Below are 15,280 nucleotides of genomic sequence, written 5' to 3' on the forward strand. Positions count from 1 at the left end.
ATCTTCCCTTTTATTCAAATTTGACCATAGTCGGTCTATGAGTGTATTTTTGATGATGTATGAATTATTTATGTATTGTGTGACATGGCGAGTGTAAGCCAACTCTATTTATCCCTGTCTTATTCATTACATGGGATGTTTGTGAAGATGACCCTTCTTGCGACAAAACCACTCTGCGGTTGCATCTCTAAGTCGTGCCTCGACATGTGGGAGCTATAGCCACATCATGGGTGTTACAAGTTGGTATCAGAGCCGACCCTCGTGGTTACACAGATGTTTGCGGACAGGTGCGCGGTCATGTTGTGCATCACGTTTGTGACTTATCGTGGCACACGGCATGGCACATGTGCCAGACTGGAAGCACATACGTATGTGCCAAGAGGGAACGTTCCTATGGCCCGACGAGGACGTCGGTTCCTCTGAGTGTGGGTGTATGTGATAGCCTGGCTTATTAGGGATGATAGACTACTCATATCAATAAGGAATTCCTTCTTTTCCAGAAGCCCATTCGGACAGAACTCCAAAGTTAAGCGTGCTCAGCTTGGAGTAGTTTCAGGATGGGTGACCGACCGGGAAGTTTCTCCCGGGTGCGCATGAGTGAGGACAAAGTGCATAGAAAAGACTAGTATTGCTCTGTGGGGCCAGTCTAGATCCCGCTAGGAGTAATGACCACTGGCGGGTGTGTCCGGGGCATTACATGTAATGATCATTGCCTGCATATTGTCATGAGTATTTGTAGTTCTATCAATTGCCCAACAGTAATTTATTCACCCACCGTTTTCTATTTTTCTCGAGAGAAGCCACTAGTGAAACCTACGGACCCCGGGTCTCTTTCTCATATTTTTTGCCTTTGCGGTCTATTTTATTTGCCTTTTATTTTTAGATCTATTAAACTAAAAATACAAAAATATTTTGCTGCACTTTATTTTATTTGCGATCTATTTATTCAATCTATTAGAACTTTCTCCCGTCAATGCACCAATTTATGGCACCGTTACCCAAAAGGGCTTGACAACCCCTTTAACACGTCGGGTTGTGAGTATTTGTTATTTGTGTGCAAGGGTTGTTTACATTGTGTTGCTTGGTTCTCCTACTAGTTCGATAACCTTGGTTTCATATCTGTGGGAAATACCTACCACCGATGTGCTGCATCATCCCTTCCTCTTTGGGAAATACCGATGTAGCTTCAAGCGACAACAGTCATCTTACCACCTCTGGTCATAACCCTAACAACATTATCGTTGTTCTTACTATTTAACTCATCAAGAAAATCATCCTTAGCTTTAAGTGCTTGTTCTACTTGATTTGTAACCATGGAAGCATGTTACTAATAAGCTTCAGATCATCATCAGTTCTGCTGATATAATCACCCAAGTGGTCAAGCATGTAAGCATTATGTTTCAATTGTCTACTAACATAATCATTGAAATTTTCTTATTTGACAATAAAATTATCAAACTCATCCAGGCATTGACTAGCAGACTTATTATGAGGAATATCACATTCATCAAATCTATGGACAGAGTTTACCTCTACTACTTGTGTAGGGTTATCAAGACCATGTATTTCTTCAATAGGCGGCACAACTATCCAGATGGTCTGTGGAAGCATCGGTTAGTCCATTATAAAAGATATCAAGTATTTCATTTTTCTTGAGAGGATGATCAGGAAAAGCATTAAGTAATTGGAGAAGCCTCCCCCAAGCTCGTGGGAGACTCTCTTCTTCAATTTTCACAAAATTAAATATTTCCTTTAAAGCAGCTTGTTTCTTATGAGCGGGGAAATATTTTGTAGAGAAGTAGTAAATCATATCCAGGGGACTATGCACACAACCAGGAGTAAGAGAATTAAACCATAACTTAGTATCACCCTTTAATGAGAAAGGAAACAATTTGAGAATATAGTAATAGCGGATTTTTCCTCATGAGCAAATAGGGTGGCTATAGCATTCAATTTAGTAAGATGTGCCACAACAGTTTCAGATTCATAACCATGAAAAGGATCAGATTCAACTAAAGTAATTAACTCAGGATCGAAAGTGAATTCATAATCCTTATCAGTAACAAAGATAGGTGAAGTAGCAAAAGCGGGATCATATTTCATTCTAGCATTCAGGGATTTTTCTTTCAGCTTAGCTAACAATTTCTTAAGATCTTCTCTATCATTGCAAGCAAAGAAGTCTCTAGCAATTTCTTCATCCATAACATAACCCTCAGGAACAACAGGCAATTCATATCTAGGGGGAGAATCATAATCATCATTTTCAATAATATCATCAGTTTCAGTAATTTCATTCCCTCTAACCCTAGCAAGTTGTTCGCCAAGAAATTCACCTAGTGGCACAGTATCATCAAGCACAGAAGTAGTATCATCATAAGCATCATGCATAGTATAAGTGGCATCATCAATAACATGCGACATATCAAAATCAATAGGAGGTATAGGTGTCGCAAGTTTACTCAAAACAGAAGGAGAATGAAGTGCAAAGCTAGATGGCAGTTCCTTACCTCCGCTCGTAGTTGTGGGAAAAATCTTGGATCTTTGATCTTTCAAATTCCTCATAGTGATCAACATATATAAATCCCAAGTGACTCAAAGAATAGAGCTACCCTCCCTACAAACGACGCCAGAAAAATGTCTTGATAACCCACAAGTATAGGGGATCGCAATAGTTTTTGAGGGTAGATTATTCAACCCAAATTTATTGATTCTACACAAGAGGAGCCAAAGAATATTCTCGAGTATTAGCAGCTGAGTTGTCAATTCAACCACACGTGAAAGACTTAATATTTGCAGCAAAGTATTTAGTAGCAAAGTAGTATGGAAGTAACGGTAACGGTGGCAAAAGTAATAGTAGTAGTATTGTAGCAATCGGATCAGTGGCAACGAAAAAGTAACTTAGCAAAGATCAATAAGTGAAAAGCTCATAGGCAATGGATCAATGATGGATAATTGTGTCGGATGGCATTCATCATGCAACGGTTATAACATGGGGTGATACAGAACTAGCTCCAATTCATCAATATAATGTAGGCATGTGTTCCGAATGTAGTCATACGTGCTTATGGAAAAGAACTTGCATGACATCTTTTGTCCTACCCTCCCGTGGCAGCGGGGTCCTATTGGAAACTACAGGATATTAAGGCCTCCTTTTAATAGAGTACCAGCCCAAAGCATTAGCACTTAGTGAATACATTAACTCCTCAAACTACGGTCATCACCGGGAGTGGTCCCGACTATTGTCACTCCGGGGTTGCCGGGTCATAACATGTAGTAGGTGATTATAACTTGCAATATGGGATCAAGAACACAAATATATTCATGAAAACATAATAGGTTAAAAACTGAAATCATGGCACTCGGGGCCCTATTGAAAAGCATTAGGCATAGCAAAGTCATAGCAACATCAATCTTAGGACATAGTGGATACTAGGGATCAAGCCTAACAAAACTAACTCGATTACATGGTAAATCTCATCCAATCCATCACGGTCCAGCAATCCTACGACGGAATTACTCACACATGGTGGTGAGAATCATGAAATTGGTGATGGAGGATGGTTGATGATGACGATGGCGATGGATTCCCCTCTTTAGAGCCCAAAACAGACTCCAGATCTGCCCTCCTGAGGAAGAACAAGGCCTGGCGGCGGCTCTATATCGTAAAATGTGATGAATCCTTCTCTCTGATTTTTTTCTCCCTGAATGTGAATGTATGGAGTTGGAGTTTAGGTCGGTGGAGGTCCAAGGGGCCCACAAGGTCGGAGGGCGCGCCCTGCACCATTGTGGCTAGGGTGTGGTCCCCCTGGTGCTGATTATTTCGCCAATATTTTTTATTAATTCCAAAACTTATCTCCATGAAGTTTTAGGTCATTCCGAGATCTTTTTAGTCTGCACAAAAATAACACCATGGCAATTCTGCTGAAAACAGCGTCAGTCCTGGTTAGTTCCATTATAATCATGCAAATTAGAGTCCAAAACAAGGGCAAAAGAGTTTGGAAAAGTAGACACGATGAAGATGTATCATGGACTGTCATGGCAAACCTGGTTTAAGGGATGTTTGGAAGCACAAGTAGTATCTCTACTTGGTGCAAAGAATTTGGCTAGTATGAGATGGAAAGGCAAGCTGAACATGTTGGAGAATCCATGAAAATATAACTTCTATTAAGATATAAGCAAACATAACTCATTATGTTGTCTTCCTTGTCCAACATCAACCTTTGACCATGTCATATTTTGATGAGTGCTCACAATTACAAAAGATGTCCAAGATAGTATATTTATATGTGAAGCCTCTCTTTATATGTGAAGTCATTACTATCCATAAGTCATTACTTCCTATTAATTGCAACTATGACCAAAACTATGTTTGTCAACTGTCAACCAATTTTATTCATCATACTCTTTATATGTGAAGTCATTACTCTCCATAAGATCAATAAATGATCTTTTTATTTCTTTTTTATTCTTTCTTTTATTTTATTCCCTCAAGATCATAGCAAGAAAGCAAAACCCTCAACTCAAAACTATTCTTTATATAACTCATGGACTCGATTACATAGAGGGAACATAAAGCAAAACTCAAAGCTAGATCATACTAAAACTTTATTCTACTAGATCAAGATATAACCAAAAGGATCAAACTAAGAAAAAATGATAAAGGTAAAGATGTGATGGTGATACAATACCGGGGCACCCCCCCCCCAAGCTTGGCAGTTGCCAAGGGGAGTGCCCATACCCATGTATTTATGTCTCTTTCTTCGGAGGTGATGATGTGATATTCTTGGCGATGATGCCCCTTAGGATGCGATTCTCTTCCTCGAGCTTATTAATTTGCTGCTTAAGATCCATTACTTCCTTGTGAAGTTTACTCATGATGGCTAGAGCTCTATTCACCCATGGATGTTTCATAGCTACGGGAGAAAAAGCAACACTCTTTTTCATATTTTCATAAGAGACAAATCTAGCATTGGGAGGACTGACCGAATTTGGTATTCTGGAACTCTAAAGTTCCTCCAGCATGAATCTAGTCTGAAGACGAGAGGTAACTTCTTGATCCTCCTCCATGGCATCCACCCTTTTCAAGTCAGCATCCATCTCTTCCTCTGTTGATTGCCCAAAGTGGTCAGCTTTGTTGTATGCTCTTGGGCCCGATGTCGGGTGAGATACCCGACTCTCCCCGACCAACTCTTTCGAAGACATCTTGCTCTAAATCTGCTGCAAAAACAACTCAAAACAAAAGTAGGGGATTTAACCGTGGTACGGTGGTTAAACACCTTCAGGGGATTATATAATGAATTTTTACCAACCAAAAGAAGTATTGTGCAAGAAAACAGAGTCTAGAGGTCACACGAGGTGCCCACAAGGCAGGGGGCGCACCTAGGGGGTACGGCGCGCCCTCCACCCTTGTGGATGCCTCGTGCGCTTTTCAGGCTACTTTTAATTTTTCCTAATTTTCTAATATTCCAAAACGGAGAAAAATTGCCATTAGAACCATTTTGGAGTCGGTTTACTTACCGTACCACATACATATTTCTTTTCGGAGTCTGAAACGTTCTGCAAAGTGTCCCTTATGTACCCCTCCGGTGTTACGATGTCAATAATATTGGTCCCAACATTTATGGGAGTACCTGAAATACAATGTTTGATTCTTTAACCGTTTAACACCTTTTGATTTGTGCCTTCTGTCAGCGTCCTGGGAACGGGGGTACCCAGACTTGCCTGCCTGCGGCCCAAGGCATGGCTCCACTAGCAGCCCGGTACAGCCCATCTTCATCAACCAACATTCAAGACCCTCGCGAGGGGCCAAGCCTCGCGAGGCGGACGACACAAGAACTCCTTAGGGGTAGCCTCACTAGGCTGGCTCGCGAGGAGCGGAGAGATCAAGGCGATGGGCACCTCATGAGGTTCCCATGACGTGAGCCATGACGACCGAGGCCAGGCGGGCGCCAGCGGGCGCAGAGTGCCAGTTTCCTCTTTGGTGCTAAGGAGGTAGGTGCAGGCGAGGAGTCCTGAGGAGTCAGGTAAAGGTTTCGATATCGGTGCAACGAGACCAAGACCATCAAGACAGCAAGACGAAGGTCACCACGGAGCCCACGATAGCATCACCACCAGAGCCTTTGGCAGGCGGAGACCACCTTTTGTCAGGATAACTTGTACTTGTTGTCCCCCTTCAAATTGGCCGTTGTGGGATCCCTTCTCGCCTAATATTTGGGGAGAGGACCCAAGCCTCTATAAATAGGGCTAGCCACCACCGTAGCCGGGATCGGCTCATCGGAGGGAGGATTCAGATCATCCCCAACCACACAAGCTCATCGAGCTCAAGAACACCTCTCCTCTGGAGGCTATTCTTCCCTTGTACTTGTTCATCCCCAGCCTACAAGGCAATCCAGCACACCACACTAGAGTAGGGTATTACACCTCAATGGTCCCCCGAACCAGTATAAACTCTTGTGTCCCTTGTTCCTTGGGTTCGGCAAGCTAGACTTTTAGATCGTTGCAAGAGCGAGAGCTAGGGGGAGAGAGAGATCTTCGTGCGCACCCCAGTGTTCGAACCTCAAGGGTTTTCCAGAACCCGTAATCCGACATTTGGCATGCCAGGTAGGGGTGCGCTTGATACGTCTCCGTCGTATCTACTTTTCCAAACACTTTTGACCTTGTTTTCGACTCTAACTTGCATAATTTGAATGGAACTAACCCGGACTGACGCTGTATTCAGCAGAATTGCCATGGTGTTATTTTTGTCCAGAAATAAAAGTTCTCGGAATGACCTAAAAATCAATGGAGAATTATTTTGGAATATATAAAAAATACTGGCAGAAGAATCCACGTTAGGGGGGCCTCCACCTGTCCACGAGGGTGGGGGCGCGCCCCCCTGCCTCGTGGGCCCCCTGACGCTCCACCGACCTCAACCTTGACTCCATATATTCACTTTTGGGGAGAGAAAAAATCAGGGAGAAAGATTCATCATGTTTTACGATACAGAGCCGCCGCCAAGACCTAAACTCTCTCAAGAGGGCTGATCTGGAGTCCGTTCGGGGCTCCGGAGAGGGGAATCTGTCGCCATCGTCATCATCAACCATCCTTCATCACCAATTTCATGATGCCCACCGCCGTGCGTGAGTAATTCCATCGTAGGCTTGCTGGACGGTGATGGGTTGGATGAGATTTATCATGTAATCGAGTTAGTTTTGTTAGGGTTTGATCCCTAGTATCCGCTATGTTCTGAGATTGATGTTGCTATGACTTTTCTATGCTTAATGCTTGTCACTAGGGCCCGAGTGCCATGGTTTCAGATCTGAACCTATTATGTTTTCATCAATATATGAGAGTTCTTGATCCTATTTTGCAAGTCTATAGTCACCTATTATGTGTTATGATCCGTTAACCCCGAAGTGACAATAATCGGGATACTTACCGGTGATGACCGTAGTTTGAGGTGTTCATGTATTCACTAAGTGTTAATGCTTTGGTCCGGCACTCTATTAAAAGGAGGCCTTAATATCCATTAGTTTCCAATAGGACCCAGCTGCCACAGGAGGGTAGGACAAAAGATGTCATGCAAGTTCTTTTCCATAAGCACGTATGACTATATTCGGAATACATGCCTACATTACATTGATGAATTGCAGCTAGTTCTATGTCACCCTATGTTATGACTGTTACATGATGAACCGCATCCGGCATAATTCTCCATCACTGATCCATTGCCTACGAGCTTTCCATATATTGTTCTTCGCTTATTTACTTTTCCGTTGCTATTGTTACAATCACTACAAAACACCAAAAATATTACTTTTGCTACCGTTACTTTTGCTATCGTTACCACTACTATCATATTACTTTGCTACTAAATACTTTGCTACAGATATTAAGTTATCCAGGTGTGGTTGAATTGACAACTCAGCTACTAATACTTGAGAATATTCTTTGGCTCCCCTTGTATCGAATCAATAAATTTGGGTTGAATACTCTACCCTCGAAAACTGTTGCCATCCCCTATACTTGTGGTTATCAGCGCTGAAGCTTTCCCTCTGTCGATCCCCGTTCCATGGCCCCATTGCATCCACGTCAGACGATCGTCGAGCCCATGCTGAGCACCGCGTCGCCCTCGCCGCCCAGACGGCGCCCATTGGTGGACCTCCCCACCGTTCTCCGTCACCTGCTGCAAACTCCGCCACTGGCCCGGCAGTGAATGAGCAACAAGCGTCATTCTTGCACCCCTTTGAGTGGCGGGACGGCCGCACCGCCACCTCATTGATGACTCTGGTTGGCTCCTCGTCCCACGCTCATCGCGCGCCCACGGATGCGCACACCACGTTGCTCATGGCACGCGAGCTCCTGCGTTACCGCCTGGTCGACGACCTCTAAGAAGACTGGCTGGACCACATCGCCGAGCTAGTCAGCGCTACTAGGGCTCTCCTGCACCATCCCTCTTGCTACCTCGCCGGCCTCCAGCCATGGGGGACGTAGCTCACTGTAACGCCATGAAACCGATGTGCCAGGTGTCTTCCAGTTATTCGCTGTTGTTGCCTTGTCTTTTGCTTGTGTGTCATGCATTTCATATCATGTCATCATGTGCATCGCATTTGCATACATGTTCCTCTCATGCATCCGAGCATTTTCCCCGTTGTCCGTTTTGCAATCCGGCGCTCCTAGGCCCTGCGGTGTCCGCTTTTACCTCTTTTCATGTGCGGGTGTTTAACGTTCTCGGATTGGACCGAGACTTTCCAAGCGGCCTTGGTTTACTACCGGTAGACCGCCTGTCAAGTTTCGTGCCATTTGTACTTCGTTTGATACTCCAACGGTTAACCGAGGAACCGTAAAGGCCTCGTGTGTGTTGCAGCCCAACACCCCTTCGAAAGAGGCCCAAAACCCACCTAAACCCCCTTCATCATCTCGGTTGTTCGATCACGATCGCGTGGCCGAAAACCTCACCTCATTTGGACTCTCCTAGCTCCCTCTACCTATATATACGTGCCTCTCCCCGAAATTCGCGGTCTAACCCTAGCCTTCCTCTTCCTCGCACCGCCGGACATGTCCGCCCGACGACCGGACGTGTCCGCCCTCGCCCTCAGCCAATCGGGAGCCGCCACCTGTCCACTGCCGCCGTTCCCGCGCCGTCAGCCCGCGGAGCCCATCACGGGCCCGCGCGAGCCCGACCGCGTCCGCCATTGCGCCCTGCGGGCCCGAGCGCCTCCACCGCCACCGCTCGGGTTCCCCGCCATCGTCTGTCGTCGGCGAGCTCCACCGCCGCCGCCATGGAAGCACCGCTCGTTGCGTCGCCGCCACCGCATGCCAAGACGACGCCGGCTTCGCCTCTATAGTCTCCCTGTCGCCCCCTCTCGCGGGATCCGCCCCGCCACCGCTCGTCCTCACCTACCGGAGCCGCTGCCAACCTCCGCTGCCACCGCGTCCAAGCTCCGCTGCCGCCGGAGCCGCCATGCTCCTCCTCCACGGGGGCCGGAGACCTCCGCCCGGATCTGGCTTGTCCCCGCCCGGATCCGGCCTCCTCCGTCCTTCCCCGCTGCCCACGACCCGGTCCGGTGCCTTCACGACCTTCTCCGGCCAACTCCGGTGAAATTTCGGCAAGATCCACCGCTCGCGTTGACTTTTCCGCGAGGTCCAATTTTCCCTAAGTCTTTTTGTCCCAGTAACATTTTGCATTTTTCATCGCATCATAACTTTGCATCTATGGCTCCGTTTCGGGCGTGTAGCATATCAAATTGTTCGTCTCGATGAGTACTTCATTTCATTCCATTGCACCATGTTAATTTGAGCTCATCTTGATGCCCTAAATGCTATTGCAAGAGTGCTATGCAATGTTAGTTTCAAATTCTTATCAGTAATTGCACATTTGTCATGTTTGCCATGTTTAATGTGTTCCTCATATGATCTTGAGCCCTACATGTGTTTTGAAGTATGCCATGCCATCTTTACAGGGGTGTATGCCATGTATTTTTGTGATCTTTGTGGTGACTAGCACAAGCATGCAAAGTAGCTCTCGTAATGTTGTTGATTTCAGGGACTTAGAAATCTTCTAAGTCATTGCCCTGTTAATATTTTTATGCCACGTATTCTTGTTGCTACAGAGTGATCCATGCCTCTTTGAGCATGTTCAGTAAGGATGATTTTGAGATATTGTTATGGTATATCCAATCATGTCTTTGGTTGCAATTATGTAGCACCCTAGCTTGACTCAATCTTGCTCTACTTTTGCTATGAAATGTTCCTGGCAGAATGTTTACGTGTTATGCAATTTTCCCAAGGTTGTTGTAGTTGATCCATGCATGCTATGAGGTTGTCCTTGCCATGTTTAGCTTCTATGCCATGTCTACTTGCTGGGTGTATGCTTAGTTTGTCATGCAATGCCTTGTGGTGAGTGCATCGAGCTCGTAAAAATGCCTACGTGAATCTGTTGTGCCATGTTCCAGTTTTCTGCTAAGTCTGAATATGTTAACGAAACTTGCTATGTTCACATGGTTGCCATTGTATTTTCTGATCCCTTTTGGCTCATGGTCAGTCAGGGACTTTTGTTGTATGCTTTGAGTAGCTTCATGCCATGCCTTGATTTGCCATGATATGTTCCTGTAGCATGTTGTTATCTTGCTCTAAACATTGCTTCCTGATGTTAAATCCTGCCATGTTATTTTCACAAAGTCTGTAACCTGATATCTTTTGCACTTTTGTCATGCTTGTTTGAACCTGCTATTGAGTGAATTAGCCATAGCTCAGTGTTCATATTTTGTCAAGCATCTTGAGTGGATCCCTGCCATGTTCCTTGTTGCTATGTTAGAGTGCAGTAGCTTGTTTTTCTTGATGCATCTAGATGGCCTCGTGCTGTTAATCGCAGAGCGGTGCCATTATTGTTTTGCTTGTCATGTGCAATCCGTGCATCCGATTCTAGTGATCTTTATATCGATTTCGACCGAAATCAACTCCTCTTTCCAGTGGCACTCTTGGTTTTACAAGTTGAGGCCAGGTTCAATCTTTCCTTGCCAAAACATGCATATGCACCGCATATCGCATCCGACATATCATGCCATGTTTTTGCATCATCTTGCTTGTGCATTGCACGTGGTTGATTGTGTCTCCCTTTGCTTGTGTTCTTGCTTTGGGTAGAGCCGGGAGACGAGTAAGTGATCAAGGAATCCGTTGAGTACGCCTATGACGTTCAAGCTTTCGTCTTCTCGGAGAACTTCGCAGGCAAGATGACCATACCCTCGAAATCACTTCTATCTTTTGCTATGCCTTTGCTACGATGCCTACCACTTGCTATATCACGCCTCCCATATTGCTAAGCCAAACCTCTAACCCACCTTGTCCTAGCAAATCGTTGTTTGCCTATGTTACCGCTTTGCTCAGCCCCTCTTATAGCGTTGTTAGTTGCAGGTGAAGATTGGAATTTGTTCCTTGTTGGAAGATGTTTATTGTTGGGATATCACAATATCTCTTATTTAATTAATGCATCTATATACTTGGTAAAGGGTGGAAGGCTCGGCCTTATGCCTGGTGTTTTGTTCCACTCTTGCCGCCCTAGTTTCCTTCATACCGGTGTTACGTTCCTTGATTTTGCGTTCCTTACGCGGTTGGGTTATAATGGGAACCCCTTGACAGTTCGCCTTGAATAAAACTCCTCCAGCAATGCCCAACCTTGGTTTTACCATTTGCCACCTAGCCTTTTTCCCTTGGGTCGGCCAGCCCGAGGGTCATCTTTATTTTACCCCCCCCCCCCCGGGCCAGTGCTCCTCTGAGTGTTGGTCCGAACCGAGTAGACTGCGGGGCCACCTCGGGGCAACTTGAGGGTTGGTTTTACTCGTAGGATGTCTCATCTGAGTGTGCCCTGAGAACAAGATATGTGCAGCTCCTACCGGGATTTGTCAGCACATTCGGGTGGCTTTGCTGGTTTAGTTTTACCATTGTCGAAATGTCTTGTAACCGGGACTCCAAGCCTGATCGGGTCTTCCTGGGAGAAGGAATATCCTTCGTTGACGGTGAGAGCTTGTGATGGGCTAAGTTGGGACACCCCTGCAGGGATATGAACTTTCGAAAGCCATGCCCGTGGTTATGGGGAGATGGGAATTTGTTAATGTCCGGTTGTAGAAAACTTGACAGCTTATCTTAATTAAAATGCATCAACCGCATGTGTAGCCGTGATGGTCTCTTCTCGGTGGGGCTCGGGAAGTGAACACGGTGTTGGAGTTATGCTTGAACGTAAGTAGTCTAGGATCACTTCTTGATCATAGATTCTCAACCGTGCTTTGCCTCCTCTCCTCGCTCGCATTTGCGTATGTTAGCCACCATATATGCTAGTGCTTGCTGCAGCTCCACCTCATACCTTTACCTACCCATAAGCTTAAATAGTCTTGATCGTGAGGGTGTGAGATTCTTGAGTCCCCGTGACTCACAGATTACTTCCAAAACCAGTTTACAGGTGCCGATGGTACCATTCCAGGAGATGCGACCAAGCTCAAGGAGGAGCTCGTGAAGATCTCGTTCATTGTGTTCTTCCGTTTCGGGGATCAGTAGTGGAGCCCAGTTGGGACGATCGGGGATCTGTAGCATTAGGGGTAGTCTTGTTTATTTTGGTTCCGTAATCGGACCTTGATTTTATCTGGATGATGTAATGCTTTATTCATGTATTGTGTGAAGTGGCGATTGTAAGCCAACTCTGTACCTCTTTCTTATTCAGTACATGGGATGTGTAAAGATTACCCCTCTTGCGACATTGCCTTCAATGCGGTTATGCCTCTAAGTCGTGCTTCGACACGTGGGAGATATAGCTACATCGAGGGTGTTACACTCACGGAGCGCCTCTGCCGCCCCTGCATCAAGGCGGCGCCCTCGCGCCGAGATGCGCGGCTCACGGAGCGCCCCCGCCTCCTCTGCATCAAGACCGTGTCCTCGCCCCAAGACGCGTGGTCCCACGGCGTGATCCGCCACACTGTGTGCCTGCGCATGAAGAAAGAAGCTGCCAGGAGGTCCCTTGACCGCAAGAAAATGCTCCCGCACTCTCCCCACCACCACATCAAGACCGCGCGGCGCCTGCCATGGCGGTACGTGGGTACCAAGACCAGATTCCACTACCACAACAGGCTCCGATGACCACAGCAGGCTGCCGCGCCTTCACTCCGAGCTGTGCATCGTCGTTTAGCCAGGCAAGTTCAAGCCGGATCTGCCTCCGCGCTACGACGGCACCCCGACCCTGCAGAGTTCCTGTAGCTCTACGAGCTGAGCATCGAGGCAGCCAACTGCGATGAAAAGTCATGGCGAACTGGTTTCCCATGGCTCTCAAGGATGGCGCTTGCTCGTGGCTCCTAAACCTGCCTGCGGGATCGATCTCCTCCTGGGGTGAGATGCGCGAGCATTTCGTCGCCAACTTCTAGGGTACTCACGACCACCCGTCAGCTGCCGGCGACCAGCGGCGCATCAAGCAACAACTAGGGGGAACCCTGCAAAAGTACATCCAGCGCTTCAATAGCATCCGCCTCATGATCCCCAAGGTGACAGACAAGGCCATCATCTCTGCATTCTCCGATGGCATCCATGACGTCAAGATGAAGGAGGAGCTCACCATCCATGGAGAGCTGTGCTCGGCCCTGGAGATGTTCAATATGGCGACCAAGTGCGCAAGAGCTGAGGAGGGGCACCTCTCCCTCCTCGAGCTCCCTGCTGCTGACCCAGAAGAGAAGAAAGCCAAGGCCAAGGACAAGAAGCACAAGGGAGTAGCCGTGCTCGTGACGGAGCCGGACTCGAAGCGCGGTCGGGACCACCCCGAGTCGTCTAAGAGCAGACGTCCGTTCTGCGCCTTCCACAACGTACACAACCACAACACTAATGACTGCCAAGAGCTTAGAGCCATTCGAGATGGACGCTTTGGTCGGCGCCCCGAGCGCAACGACCGGGGCTACGACCGAGGAGGAGGACGAAGTGGGGGACGCTGGGACGACCGCGGCCCCCATCAGGAGTGGCGTGACAGGCCTCGCGAGGACTAAGGGAGTCCTGCACTAACGGGTCCTCGGGCGTCCGACCTATTAGACATGGGCCGGACTGATGGGTTGTGAAGATACGAAGACCGAAGACTTTACCCGTGTCCGGATGGGACTCTCCTTGGCGTGGAAGGCAAGCTTGGCGTCCAAATATGAAGATTCCTTTCTCTATAACCGACCTTATGTAACCCTAGATCCCTCCGGTGTCTATATAAACTGGAGGGCTAGGTTCGTAGATATATATCCTCATAATCATAGTCAGACATGCTAGACTTTCAGCGTTTAGCCATTACGATCTCATGGTAGATCAACTCTTGTAATACTCATATTCATCAAGATCAATCAAGTAGGAAGTAAGGTATTACCTCCATAGAGAGGGCCCGAACCTGGGTAAACATTGTGTCACTTGTCTCCTGCTATCATCGACCTTATACGCACAATTCGGGACCCCCTTCCCGAGATCCGCCGGTTTTGACACCAACATTGGTGCTTTCATTGAGAGTTCCATTGTGCCGTCGTCAAAAGGTTTGATGGCAACATCAATCATCTACAATGACGCTGTCCAAGGGGAAGTCTTCCTCCCCGGACAAATCTTCGTGTTCGGCGGCTTCGCACTGCGGGCCAACTCGCTTGGCCATCTGGAGTAGATCGAAAGCTACGCCTCTGGCCATCAGGTCAGATTTGGAAGCTTGAACTACGTCACGGATATCCATGAAGACTTGATCTTCGACGGATTCGAGAACATGGCAGCCACTGCCTACCACCAGGATGAACATGACGTAAATTTGTCATCGGTCCATACCCAAGAGATAGTACCTATAGCTGCTCTGGCCCTAGATCCAGAGCAGATTGTGCCATTCGAAGATGGGAAGCTCAACCCCACCGCAGAAGCCACAGACTCAGCGACGTTGGAGTCGCACACAGACCTAACTTCAAGTGACATCTGTGTCACCGGAACCAAGGACTCGTCTCCGACTACAGGTTCCGAACCTTGTGCGTCCGCATACGTCGAGCTTGATCGATCATCGATCATCGAATTCAGCTCCGCGGACATCTTCCGGCACTCGCCTTTGGGCGACGTGTTAAACTCGTTAAGAGCACTATCCTTAGTGGGGGGCTCACATCTGAATTATACCTGGTTCGAACTAGAGGCTGATGACGGAGAATTTCGCTTCCCACCCACCGCCCACTTCATAGCCACTGTCGAAGACATAACCGGCACGCTTGATTACGGCTCCGACAACATCAACGGTATGGACGACGACGCCGGAGAAGAAGAGGCCCAAATCCCG

This window comes from Triticum urartu, chromosome 1 (genome assembly GCF_003073215.2).
Source record: "Triticum urartu cultivar G1812 chromosome 1, Tu2.1, whole genome shotgun sequence".
Taxonomy (NCBI): domain Eukaryota; kingdom Viridiplantae; phylum Streptophyta; class Magnoliopsida; order Poales; family Poaceae; genus Triticum; species Triticum urartu.